The sequence below is a fragment of the Pan paniscus genome, chromosome 10 (assembly GCF_029289425.2).
Source record: "Pan paniscus chromosome 10, NHGRI_mPanPan1-v2.0_pri, whole genome shotgun sequence".
NCBI lineage: Eukaryota > Metazoa > Chordata > Mammalia > Primates > Hominidae > Pan > Pan paniscus.
Genome location: NC_073259.2, coordinates 106,071,263 through 106,083,374, shown reverse-complemented (window position 1 = coordinate 106,083,374; position 12,112 = coordinate 106,071,263). Strand labels below are relative to the sequence as shown.

Below are 12,112 nucleotides of genomic sequence, written 5' to 3'. Positions count from 1 at the left end.
CTTATTGATACACTAACCTAGTCTTGACTTTTTAAGGTCCTCTCCACTAAGGCTGTTATATCAGAAGTGGGAGATGAGGCTTTTCATTGGCCAATTTTCTCCTAAGACCTCCTACTATTAGCCCTATCAGTTTTATTTTACTTAGGGAAACAAGTTCAAAACACTTCTCTAGCTAGATTGGTAAAACAAGAATAAAATATATCTTTTACAGAAAAAACATGAACCACTAACTCTAACATATCTGTATGGCTTTTGCTTCTATGGAGAAGAGGGAAATAGGATCTTTTGCTGGGCAACTCCTATAGCAAGGATAACACCTATTTTATATTTTCTTCTTCAGGTTTGGAAATCTTAGAGTTTAGAACTTTAAGAAATATTGTGTGTATGTCTAAACACAGTTATTATATGGGCAGCAAGACTTCACTAATTTAGAATAATAATGTAAGGGTGGTAGAGGACAGTGACAGTTGAGAATCTGGTTGAAGAAAATTTTTAAAGAGCACTTTGATGTTAACTAGATACATACTAGACACTAAGATATACATGAATGTTGGTCAGTGGAATAAAGCAAGCTGAATTAATTTAAACATTCTTTCACAGTGAACCAAAAAGATAAACATCACTTAACATTCAAGAATTTATTATGCCTCTTCAGTGGTCCGATTCAAAACACCGAAATTACACATTCATGAAGAAATCCTTCATTTCAAGAGCCTTTGGTTGGAAACAGCAAATGATTTTAGACTAGGTTCCTTCACCAGTGAAATCCCAAAAAGGTTTTATAGGAATGCATTATCTTGACCTTAAGTAATAGAGAAAATGGACAGATACCATGTTTGGGAATTCTGTCCTCTCCTTTAGAACAGAGATGATTATCACTTTGTTCTACATGTTACCTGATTATTAACTTCAATGCAATGTATTTTTCTTCTTCTTTCCGACTCCATCAAAATTGTTCTTGGAAAGAGGAGTAGTGATATAGTTGTTAAACCCATTGGATTTCTTTAATTCTGATTTTATAGACTTCTTGGAAGAAATGTGTGATCTGGTCTCTGCAGTGAACCCAGTGACACACACCTGTCCTGAGGAGAATTCTTTTGAACTGGAACAATTATGGCCTAAAGGTGCCAGTTACCCTGATTATTGACTCAAGTTGTTGACTTCCTGTTCTGTTCTCAGTACTCCCTTTGGATAGGCCCAGTGCTGCTAGATGAGAGTAAGACAGTAAGAACAGTCTAAGCTCTGATCCTAGGGCAGCCCATTAAAAGTTCTGATCCTAAGCTAACTTCACAGGTCATCAGGTGAAACCTACAGTTCCTTCCAGGCCAACTGGTATAAGGGTGAAATAACTACATTATTACATACATTTTAAGACTTTTTTTTTTTGCATTTTAGCATATTTTATAATTCATGGCATTTCAAATCACTGTAAGCCTGGGTTGATATCAACTTCCCTGAAGGATTTGAGTTTCCTTCTTTCTGCCAGTCACTGGGACCACTAACCTGAAATCACTTTAAACTACATTTTCTGCTTGAGGTCTTTTTTGGCTACACTGATGGTGTGAATTCAGACCAAAGCCTGTGCTTTGGCTCATACACCTAGGGGAGGGTTTTTAATCTCCTCTTCACAAATTGCCAAGATTGAGACACTTCTTCACCATCCCTTTCTGTGTTGTGAGTTTATTTCTCATTTACTCTTAACACTGGGGATGTAGCCCTTTTGTCTTCCAGCTTTTTGTAGGGGTGCTTTTCCTCTCTTAACAGTACATTTTACAATGGTGCATAGTTTGTTCAAAGACAATAGGAGAACAACAGATTAGTGTTGTACCCAGAAGCTCTCCAGCAGGTAGGCTCAATTTAATTTCTTTAGGGAGAGCTTAAATTTTTTCTGTCCTGATGACACCTTTATTTGTAGCACACAGCCCTCTCCTCCTTCCCTTCAGCACTTTCCCAAACTTTCCCTTAAGGCAGAACAAACTTGACTGAAAATAGCTCCATGTCTGTGTTTGTTTTTCATAATACCAACAGCATGCAGTGGAGACCCCCATGACTAGGTCAACCAGAAGTGAGTTTGAACTTTATTAACATGTAAACTTTAGTCTTTATTGAAATTAACCTTAACCCTACTTGATCACACTCCCACTGTGTTCTTGACTTGCCTTATTGCTGGGCTGGCAAGAAGGCACAGCAGTTCACATTTCCACCTTCTCTTTCTCCTGTTTTAACTGTCTTTTCTGGTGCCCCAGTATATTCTACCCCTAAATTTACTAAGTTAACTCGTTTTCTTTCAACTAGCTTTAAAACTTTTCTCTTCTGCTGTATACAATAGATTGACCTTCTGAATTTCCTCTCCAATTAGCACATCTCACATAATTCGTTTTATAATGCTGACACTACCTATATCTTGGAATGTTCTGTTCAGACTAATATGAGAAAATACCATGACGTAGGTAGCTTATGAACAACAGAAATTTATTTCTCATAATTCTTGGGGTTAAGGAGTCCAAGATCAAGGCACCAGCAGCTCTGATGTCTAGTGAGGTCTTACTCTTTGCTTCATAAAGGGCAACTTCTTGCTGAATCCTCACATCAAGGAAGGAACAAGGTAGCTCTCTGGGGCCTCACCTAAAAGGACACTAATTCCATTCATAAAGGTTCCATCCTCATGACACAATCACCTCCCAAAGGCCTCATCTCTTAATACTGTCACCTTGGGGTTAGGATTTCAACATATGGATTTTGGAGGGCTACAAACATTCAGACCATAGCATTTTGCCCTTGGCCTCCCCAAATTGCAGTCCTTTTTATATCCAAAATACACCCAATAGCCCCCCAAATTCTTAACTTGCTCCAGCATTGTCTCAAAAGTCTAAAGTCTAGAGTTTTATCTAAATATCATCTGAATCAGATATAGGTGAGTCTCAAGGTATGATTTATTCTAAGGCAAATCGCTCTAACTGTGAACCTATGAAATCAAACATGTTATGTGCTTCCAAAACACAATGGCAGGGCAGGCATAGGATAGACATTCCCACTCCAAAAGAGAAAAACAGGAAGAAGAAAGGAGTTGACAGGTCCTAAGTAAGTCCAAAACCCAACAGAGCAAACAACATTAAATCTTAAGCCTCCAGTTTCTTAAAGAACTAAAAGTAGATCTACCATTCGATTAAGCAATACCACTACTGGGTATCTACCCAAAAGAAAATAATTTATTGTATGAAAAAGACACATGCACACATATGCTTATTGCAGCCTAACTCATAATTGCAAAGATATGGAATCAACCTAAGTGCCCATTAACCAATGAGTGGATAAAGAAAATGTGACATATATACACCATGGAATACTATTCAGCCATAAAAAGGAATAAAATAATATATTTTGCAGGAACTTGGATAGAGCTGGAGACCATTATTCTAAGTGAAGTAACTCAGGAATGGACAACCAAATATCATGTATTCTCACTTACAAGTGAGAGCTAATCTATGAGTACACAAAGGCATACAAAGTGATATAATGGACTTTGAAAACTCAGAAGAGGGAGGGTTAAGGTGGATGAGGAATAAAAAACTACACACTGAGTACAATATATACTGCTTAGGTGATGGGTACACTAAAATCTCAGAATTTATTACTCTACAATTCATCCATGTAACCAAAAATCATTTATAGCCCCAAAGCCATAGAAATTTAAAAATATGTTAAAAAATCTTAAGGCTCCAGAATAACGTTTTTTGAATTGACGTGCAACCTTCCAAACACACTGTGGTAAGGGTTGGCCCCTCAGAGTTCTGTGTGGTCCCACCCATGGCTATGTTAGGTGCAGCCCATGCTGCAGCCCCTCATAGGTGGGAATTTTGTGCCAGTGGTTCTCCCAGGCTGGAATTGCAGGCTGGTGGCTTTAATGATCTGAAGTTACCATGGTGGTCTTAACTCTATGGTGCCACTAAGTATCACCCTAGTGGGGATTCTGGTAGCCCTAGCCTGAAGTTAACCCTCTCCTTGGTGGCTCCATCCTTCACAATCTGGAGGGAGATAGCCATACCCTCATATTTTGTACAGTCTACAGGTCAGTGGAGATGGCACTACGTGATTGCCACCAAGGTTTATAGTTTGTGCCCTGTTGAGGGGCAGCCACCTCGGTCCATGCTGCATCTGGGTGAACTGCCTAGGATCACTGGGCAAGAGTGAGAGAAGCAGAGCCTTGAAATCATTTTGCCTCCAAGGCCCTGATATTCTTGGCCTGTGATGGGAAGGACAACCTCCACAATCTTTAAATGCCCTTGGGGTCATTCTTCCATTGTGTTGATGACTAGTGCCTGATTTCCACCAGTACAATTTTAATCTTATCAAAAGGTTGCTTGATGACATCCCTGGTGTTGTCTCCTAAACATACTCTCTCATTCCTTAGAGTATGGCCAGGTTGTAAGTTTTCCAAATCATTAAGATCATCTTCCTATTCATTAAAAAAATCCATCTTTAAATAATTTTTCTTTTCTTGCATTTTACTATAAACATTCAAGGGAAGCCAAGCTACTCTTTCAACGCTGTGCTTAGATGTTTCCTCAGCCAAATATCTTGTGAGTTTTATCACTCACAAGTTTACCTTCACAAAAAACTAGGACACGAACACGATGCACTTTTTGTCACTTTATAAGAATCACCTTTCCTCCAGTTTAAAATAGTGAAGACCTAAGTGATTGTATTTCCATCTGAGACCGTATCAAAATAACATTTATCATCCATATTTCTACCAACATTCTGTTTACAACGATGCAGATATTCTCTAAGAAGATTGAGGCTTTCTCTATTACTTTCCTAAGCCCTAACCAGAATTGCCCTTAGTAGTCTGTTTATGGCAATACAGGTTTTTTTCTAGCATTCAGCTCAATACTCTTCCACCTTCTACTCGTTACCCAGTTTCAAAGCCAGTTCCACATTTTTAGGTATTTGTATAGCAGTTCTTCTTCTTCTTCCTCTTGTTCTTCCTCTTCTTCTTCCTCTTCTTCTTCTTCCATTCCACTTCTTCCTCTTCTTCTTTTTCTTCCTCTTGTTCTTCGTCTTCTTCTTCCTCTTCTTCCTCTTCTTCTTCCTCTTCTTCCTCTTCTTCTTCCTCTTCTTCCTCTTCTTCTTCCTCCTCCTCTTCTTCTTCTTCCTCTTCTTCTTCCTCCTCCTCCTTCCTCCTCATCTTCCCCTTCCCCTTCCCTTTCCCCTTCCCCTTCCTCTTCCCCTTCCCCTTCTCATTCTCCTTCTTCTTCTTTTCTCCCTCACTCTCCCACCCAGGCTGGAGTACAGCAGTGGTGTGATCTCTGCTTACTGCAACCTCCACCTTCCGGGTTCAAGCGATTCTCCTGCCTCAGCCTCCCGAGTAGCTAGGATTACAGGCATGCACCAACACGCCCAGCTAATCTTTGTATTTTTTTGTGGAGATGGGGTTTCACCATATTGGCCAGGCTGGCCTTGAACTCCTAACCTCAAGTGATCCACCTGTCTTGGCCTCCCAAAGTGCTGGTGCATGAACCATGGTGCCCAGCTAGTGCTTCTACTTCTTGGTACCAATTTTGTCTTAGTCTATCTGAGCTGCTGTAACAAACTACCGTGGACTGGGTAGATTATAAGTGACAGAAATTTATTTCTCACAGTTCTTGAGGCTTAGGAATCTATGACCAGCAGATCAGGTGTCTGATAAGGGTATGCTTTCTCATACATGGTGTCTTCTTACTGTGTTCTCACTTGTGGAGGGGGTAAGGTAGCTCTCTGGGCCTCTTTTGTAAGGGCCCTAATCCCGTTCATGAGGGCTCTACCCTCATGACCTAGTCATTTCCCAAAAGCCCCATTTCCTAACACTATCACCTTGGGGGTTAGGATTTTAGTACATGAATTTGGCTGGCTGGACACAAACATTCAGTCCATAGCACTTGCCTTCTTTGACACCATACTCTCGGGGCTTTTTCCTACTGCCCTGGCCACACTTGACCCTTAAATGTTGATGTTTCTCAAGATTCTTCCCTAGGGCTCTTTCTAGTTTCACTCTGTGTACTTTCTGTAATCCACCTTATCTATACTCTAGAGTTTCCATTGTAATTGCGTGGCTGATGATTCATCTCCCCAATCCCTGTCTCCAGATGAGCCCATCTCCCCAATCCCTGTCTCCAGATGAGCCCATCTCCCCAATCCTCATCTCCAGATGAGCTCTAAACTCATCTATCCAGTTGCCCTCAGATATCATAGGCACTTGAAATTCAGTAAGTCTAAAAAGGAGCCCTGCACTTTTCTCACAAATGTGTACCCTCTTCTGTATTTCCAATCATGGTCAGTGGCACCATCTCTCAGCCCATGGCTTATCCTCCAGACCTGGATATCATCCTTACTGCACCAGTTACTAGCTTTACAGGCCAATTATTTATTTATTTTTCTCTAAGTCTCATGTTCCTCATTTATAAAACAGGAATAATAATAATACCTATTTCATAGACTTGTTGGGGCTTTATATATATATATATATTTAGACTAAGATATACACTTCTTACTGCTAAGATTTTAGTTCATAGTTTGGTTAAGATTTTAGTTCCTTTAGGGTTCCTTAAGCATATTATTTCAACTGGTTTCCTTGCCTCCAGTCTTCCCAGATGTCAATCTATTTTCCAGCCTTCATCCAGAATAATCTTCCTACATGACAAATCTGATCATAAAACGCCTCTACCTAGAAACCTTTAAAACTTTCCTTTGTCCTAAATATGGCATCCAAATGTCTTTACAGGGTCCCTGTGGTCTGGCGTCTGCTAATCTCTCCTGCTTCATCACTGTATGCCCATTTATTTTGAACAACGATGATAGACACGTGCCAGTCTCTTTCTCTCCTCACGGACATTGCACTTGCATTTCCTCTTGGAATCACTAACCTCTTTCTCTTTTCTTGGTTAACTCTTATTTATCTTTCAGATCCCAATTTCAAAGTCAGAGTTACCTGTACCTCCTTATGCACTTCTTTTTCCCCCCCAGCTTTATTGAGGTATAATTGACAAAATTGTATATACTTAAGGTGTACAACATCATAATTTGATATCTATATACATTGTGTAATGATAAACACAATCAAGTTAATCAACACGCCCTTCACCACACATAGTTACCATTTTGTGTGTGTGGTGAGGGAGGGGCGTGAAGACACTTAAGATCTGTTCTTTTAGCAAATTTCAAGTGAATAACATAGTATTATAAAATATAGTCACCATACTATTCATTTGATCCTCAGAACTTGTTCATTTTATAACTGAAAGTTTGTACCCTTTGAGCAACATCTACCCATTTCCCCCACCCTCCTTCGCCTGGCAACTATTATTCAACTCTGCTTGTATGAACCCGAATTACTTAGATTTCACTTAGAAGTGAGATCCTGCTGTATTTTGAGCCTGGCTTCTTTCATGTAGTTTAATGTTCCCTAGGTTCATCCATGTTGTTGTAAAAGGCAGGACTGCCTTCTTTTTTATGATTGAATAATATTCCACTCTGTATTTACACACCACATTTTCTTTATCAGTTTATCTGTTGATGGACACTTAGGTTGTTTTCATATCTTGGCTATTGCAAATAATGCCACAATGAACATGGCAGTGATCTTTTGGCTATAAAATCAAAAAGATGGCAACAAAAATAAAAATAAACAAGTAGGACTACATCAAATTTAAAAGCTTCTGCATAGCAAAGGAAACAATAAAAAAATGAAAAGGCAGTCGATGGAATGGGAAGAAATATTTGCAAATCATATATCTGATAAGGGGTTAATACCCAAAATGTATAAGATACTCATAAAACCCAATAGCAACAAACAACAAAACAAAACAAACAAAAACAAGTAACCCAATTACAAAATGAGCAAAGGAGGCGAAGAGACATTTTTCCAAAGAAGACAAATGTCCAACAGGTATATGAAAAGGTACTCAACATCACGAATCATCAGGGAAATGCAAATCAAAACTACAATGAGATGTTACCTCACACCTGTAAGGATAGCTCTTCTCAAATGTTGGCAAGAATGTGGCAAAAAGAGAACTGTTGGTAGGACTGTAAATTGGTAGATTATGGAAAACAATATGAAGATGCCTCAAAAAATTGAAAATAGAACTACCATATGATCCAGCAGTCTCACTTCTGGGTGTGTATCCAAAGGAAATAAAATAAATATTTCAAAGAGAGATCCTTATGCACTTCTTTAATGTTCAGATCACTCTTATCACTTCAATATATCATACTAGATTGAAATTGCTGCTGGGTGCAGTAGCTCTGGCCTGTAATCCCAGCTACTTGGGAGACTGAGGTGGGAGGATCACTTGAGCCCAGGAGTTAGAGTCTGCAATGAGCTGTGATTGCACCCCTTCATTCCAGCCTGGGCAGCAGAGCAAGACCCTGTCTCTGAAAAATAACAATAAAAAAGAAGAAATTGCCCATTTACCTTCTATTAAGTTTACCAAATTTAATAGATAAAAATGCAGTGCACTGAGTTAAATTTGAATTTCAGATAAACAATGAATAATCTTTCAGTATAAGTATGTCTCATACAACCCTATCATCTCATACTAGACTGCTCTCACTCGAGGGCAGGGTTCACCATTGTTTTCTAACACCTACCATTTTGCTTAACCCACTGCAAATACTTTATTCACTGTTGAGTAAATGAATGAGCTTATGTGATAAAGTCCAAATATATATTTGTCATTTGTATGTTATATGCTGACATGTTCCAGATCTATCACTGATGCTGTGCTAATCACGAAGCATGTTCTTCTAGTTCCAGTATCTATCTTTCATGTGTGTTCTTTTAAGGCAAGCAGAGAGATTTTTTTTTTTTTTTTAGAAATTGACCACCCCCACCACAATTTGCCTTTGCATAAAGTTTTGAAATGCCCATGTTTGGAATCTTTATTGTATCAGAAGGCAGTTGAAATTTTAACCATGATTTTCACTGTAAAACAACACAGAGACAAAAATATAACTGCCGCGACTCAACCGCCATTTTCTTTTTGATCAGTGAGAAGAACTTTTGTTTTTTATAATACCAGTGTTTTTCTGTTCTTGCATAACAAAGATATAATCTAATCTCCAAGGTTTATTTGTCAAAAGAATCACTAGATCTGGAAAGGAGCAAGGGTTTGAATTTTTATTAATTTGGGATGCAAGTTCACCTGAGATTTAATATGCAGGTATCTCATAGGAGTCTTTTCAAAATAAAAGCTTAACTAAGGGAAAGTTCATAGACTTGTATCAACCAGCGAACTTACAAGATTTAGTTGGCCAAATGAAGGGGTTTCTTTGTGCAGACTGTGAATCGAATAGGAACAAACAAGTTTCAAGGTAAACTCTTTATACTCTGAACCACTGAATGATTCAGAGAGAGAAAAAAACAGAAGGGCCTAAGCTATTTTATAAAATTGAGAAAAGGAAAATGCCATAGGGCTTGAGGTCTCCATTTTCCTCTCTGATCAGTCAGCTACTTTCACCCTTAATTATTCTTGCTCAGGGGTATAGTTTAACAAACAAAATGCTGGATTGCTTTCAAAGTAGGTACAAAATACTTTACTATATTTTCCAATATATTATTTTCAAGGTGAGTAACCATATGGATCATGCCCTGGAATGTCTGGGAAATGAGATGAAACAAAACCTTTCACAGTTAGTTTTTAAAAACTGTTTTAGATAACAATAATACTAAAAGCTTTTAGCCTTTTTGGTGGCTGTATGATTTCCACAAGTATGAGACAAAAAAAAAAAAAAATTCTACAAGAAGGGCATACAACAACTATGTTTCCCAGGGGATTAAACACATTAAAATCAAGAGGCACTCTCATTGTAGGATTTAATTGAACTATTTCTCAGTAGCTGGTATTTAGTTTGCTTTATTTATATTTAATGTAGCTGTAAGTAGGAAGGCTGTGAATTGGGTCTCTGGGCTAATCATGCTGACGTTTTTAGGATGAAACTCCAGGGCTTTGCATGTCAGACCGAGTTCTGCAGTTAGGTCAGCACTGGGTTATTGAGTTTCTAAGGCTGAGGATGCCCGTGCTAGTGTACAGTCTTCCAGATAAGGAAAAGAAAATTGCTCCTGGAGGCAACAAGAAGAGTCAAGAGTAATTTGCGGTGAGTGAGCAAAATGAAATCCTGCAGGAGGTCAAGTTTGTTTTCGCCAGGAGGTGTCACTGTTGTCAGCATACATTACTGGAGATGGAGGGAAGATAAGAGGCGGTGGCGAGCATCGTTTGACAATAAGAGGAGACAATTTTTCTGCCCCTCTCTCCCTCCCTCCTTTCCTTCCTTTCCTTCCTTCCCTCCTTCCCTCCTTCCCTCCTTCCCTCCTTCCTTCCTTCCTTCCTTCCTTCCTTCCTTCTCTCCTTCCCTCCTTCCCTCCTTCCCTCCTTCCCTCTTCCCTCCCTCCTTCCGTTCCTGAAACCTATATCACCTTTTCTGTTACCTATAATAGGCATGTTAAAATGCTGTTACTGACATCGGGAAGAATGTTCACTGGTGGAGAAAGAATGGAGAGCAATTCATGTGATTTCTAGGTCAGCAACTCAGATGTATTTGGAAAAAAATATTTCTTTTACTTTTTGACTTAATGGTTCTAAACTAATAAAATTTTAATATCATAAAGTTGTGAGAACTGACCCCTTTACATCTCTCTATGCCTGCACAATTCAGTAAAATTCCTTAAGATTTACACATACTAGGTAGAATGGGTAGACCTCTGAGTTCATACTCTGTGCTATTATTTTGGTTTTTAGAAACAGCATTGGAAATTTTTGAGTCGTTTTTATTTTTGCTCAGGCTCCCAAGTAAAGAGTGTAGGTTGAGACTCTGGCTCTATGTAATCCATTTATATAATCTTCTTTGGTAAGTTATTTACTCTGACAAAGCCTCAGCTTCCTCATATGTAAGACTAGGATAATACCACTACCTACTGTTAAAGGAAATATTGAGAGGATTAAGTAAGAATAAATGAAATAACATATGCAAAGCACTTAATATAATGTCTGACATATAGATAGAGTTCAATAAAGATTAACTTTACCATTAACTGTTAACATTGACATCTGAATAGTGGAGAGGCTATAGCAGGGTTTGAGAGTCACACTATCCCTCAAGCTTCCCCAGCTTGTCTGTTGACAGTCCCTTTGGGATTTGGAACAAGACCTTATGCCCTTGTCTTTATTTTTAACCCCATGTCTGGGCTTATTCTCCATTTGAGTTGGTCCTTTACAAAATGTATTGATGATGCTTCCCAACATCAAGCATCATTGATGATGCTTCCCAACATCAAGCATCATTGATGATGCTTCCATCATTTTCCCTTGTTGGAAAATGGCAATTTAAATTTTTTTTCCTTCTTTTCTGCAGATCTAAGTTCTTAACTTCCTTCAACGCCAGATCAATTTTCACCTTCCATGTGTAGCCTTCTTCATCTTTCTTTGGCTGAATTTCTGTAGCACTCAGAGTCTGTGTTACACAAACTTGATTACTATTATTACTGTTTTTTTCCCCTACTAGCATTAGATGTGTGAGCCTTATGTCTTCAAATAGATAATTTGTTTCTTAAGGGTCAAAAGGACATTTGTGTCTTCCTTTTACTCCCTGTAGCAGCCAGCTTAGTGCTGAGAATACAAGAGGGATTGAATACATTTTTGTCACTGGTTGATTTATGGAGAGTTCAGAATGTCAGGGAAACATGTTGAGACAAACACAAGCAAGTCATTTTGCAACTCTAAGTAACACGAAGGAATTCAGCAGGGACTCAGGGTTGAAGGTGGAGAAGGATGACTTTGAGAGAAGTCAGAAGCACCAGGTCTGACAGTTTAAATCTGGGAGAAAAACAAGAGCTGGGCTAGAACTATAATTGATGGACAAAGGCAGCTCTGTGCGAAAGAGACGGGCGCTCTATAGGAAACGATGCTGAAGACCTGGATTTGAGACTTGACTCTATCACTAACTGGGTATGTGCCTTTGAGAGAATCACATAACCTCTCTGGGCCTGTGTTTCTTTGGCAGGCACTGGGTTAGTGCTGATGGTGAAATGCTGGGTGAAACTGACATGTCCTTGCCTCTTGGAGTCCCAATCCAGTGG

At 39.0% G+C, this 12,112-nt stretch overlaps 1 long non-coding RNA gene across 1 annotated transcript in view; it reads left to right on the top strand.

The window, feature by feature from the left end:
• Window positions 1-12,112, top strand: part of LOC134728452 (uncharacterized) — a 617,625-nt gene that overhangs the window by 249,189 nt on the left and 356,324 nt on the right. The window lies entirely within an intron of this gene.